Source organism: Entelurus aequoreus, linkage group LG05, assembly GCF_033978785.1.
Source record: "Entelurus aequoreus isolate RoL-2023_Sb linkage group LG05, RoL_Eaeq_v1.1, whole genome shotgun sequence".
In the NCBI taxonomy this organism is placed as follows: domain Eukaryota; kingdom Metazoa; phylum Chordata; class Actinopteri; order Syngnathiformes; family Syngnathidae; genus Entelurus; species Entelurus aequoreus.
The window spans coordinates 10,258,337-10,260,767 of record NC_084735.1 but is presented as its reverse complement, the minus strand read 5'-3'; positions in this window follow the sequence as shown (position 1 = coordinate 10,260,767).

The following is a 2,431-nucleotide window of genomic DNA, read 5'->3' as shown; positions in this document are numbered from 1 at the left end:
CCTCACCGCACGTCACTGAAACATACATACATATATGACTTACATCGAAACCCACTATGTCAAATGTTAGTACTCATATTTGTTGTTTGATGCTTGGATTTGGTTGTTTATTGCTTGACTTGTGCTTTTTCCAGAGTGTTCTAACTCATGTTCCATCTTCAGTGCACTTTAACACGCAAGTGCACTGAAGTCTGTTTTCTTAACCTTTTCAGACTCACAAGGGTCATTTCTGTGAAAAATGTGGATAATTATTTGTGCTACTGTTGGCGTGGTGATTGTGGCCAAGCAGCAAGAGTGACAGACATATGGTCTCCTCACAAAGCATTTAAACGGACACACAGTGACTTCCGGTTCAGTGCAAACTAAGCTTCAAAACAAAAGCATAGAAATATAAAACAATTGAAAATATCATACTATTACCTGGATTCTAGCATTGATTGATTGATTGATTGAGACTTTTATTAGTAGGTTGCACAGTACAGTACATATTCCGTACAATTGACCACTAAATGGTAACACCCCAATAAGTTTTTCAACTTGTTTAAGTCGGGGTCCACTTAAATTGATTCATGATATATACTATCATCATAATACAGTCATCACACAAGATAATCACATTGAATTATTTACATTATTTACAATCCGGGGTGTGTGTGTGTGTGTGTGTGTGTGTGGGGGGGGGGGGGGGGGCACGAACTAACAAAAAGTGTTAGATTGGCTGAATTAAAAATGTAGAGCAGGGGTCACCAACGCGGTGCCCGCGGGCACCAGGTAGCCCGTAAGAACCAGATGAGTAGCCCGCTGGCCTGTTCTAAAAATAGCTCAAATAGCAGCACTTACCAGTGAGCTGCCTCTATTTTTTTAATTGTATTTATTTACTAGCAAGCTGGTCTCGCTTTGCCCGACATTTTTAATTCTAAGAGAGACAAAACTCAAATAGAATTTGAAAATCCAAGAAAATATTTTAAAGACTTGGTCTTCACTTGTTTAAATAACTTCATAATTTTTTTTACTTTGCTTCTTATAACTTTCAGAAAGACAATTTTAGAGAAAAAATACAACCTTAAAAATGATTTTAGGATTTTTAAACACATATACCTTTTTACCTTTTAAATTCCTTCCTCTTCTTTCCTGACAATTTAAATCAATGTTGAAGTAAAAAAAAAAATTTAATTGTAAAGAAAAATTAATAAATTTTAATTTAATTCTTCATTTTAGCTTCTGTTTTTTCGACGAAGAATATTTGTGAAATATTTCTTCAAACTTATTATGATTAAAATGCAAAAAAATTATTCTGGCAAATCTAGAAAATCTGTAGAATCAAATTTAAATCTTATTTCAAAGTCTTTTGAATTTCTTTTAAAATTTTTGTTCTAGAAAATCTAGAAGAAATAACGATTTGTCTTTGTTAGAAATATAGCTTGGTCCAATTTGTTATATATTCTAACAAAGTGCAGATTGGATTTTAACCTATTTAAAACATGTCATCCAAATTCTAAAATTAATCTTAATCAGGAAAAATTACTAATGATGTTCCATAAATTATTTTTTAAATTTTTTCAAAAAGATTCGAATTAGCTAGATTTTCTCTTCTTTTTTTCGGTTGAATTTTGAATTTTAAAGAGTCGAAATTGAAGATAAACTATGTTTCAAAATTTAATTGTCATTTTTTTTTCGTGTTTTCTCCTCTTTTAAACCGTTCAATTAAGTGTAAATATCATTAATTATTAATAATAACATAGAGTTAAAGGTAAATTGAGCAAATTGGCTAATTCTGGCAATTTATTGAAGTGTGTATCAAACTGGTAGCCCTTCGCATTAATCACTACCCAAGAAGTAGCTCTTAGTTTCAAAAAGGTTGGTGACCCCTGATGTAGAGTAACACAGCAGCTCTATTGTCAAACTTTATTTTTCTCTGTTTGCTATCATTTCCTGTCTTGGTGCTCTTGTTTGGGTAATATTTCCTGTTAGGCACCTTTACTTTCTGTGTTGTGTCCGACCAGCACACCTCTAAACCTCCTGGTTGATTAGTTCTATTTAGTTCCACGTTGTTCCCTTCTTCAGTGCTACTTCATGATCTAGTTGATGTCGTAGTTTTCTGTTGCTTACTGACTTCCTGCTCGGACTGTCTCACTTTAAGTCCGCCAGCTACCTGCTTGCACATTGCCTACCTTCTCGGCATTCTGGGATCACGCCAACAGCCGATATGCGCAGTCAAATAGCTTTTATTGTGTAATGAGCACTAACTTATAGATGATTGATAATAATCCTTCATGATTTCATACTATATCATAAATAATCACTCTACTGGTCAGTAATGGTATTTACACGTTTTAATTCATGATATTAAAGGTAAATCATGAATATAAATACGTGATAAAGGTTGATTCGTTGGGGCTGAAAGAAGACTTTGAAAAGTTGAAATACTCAG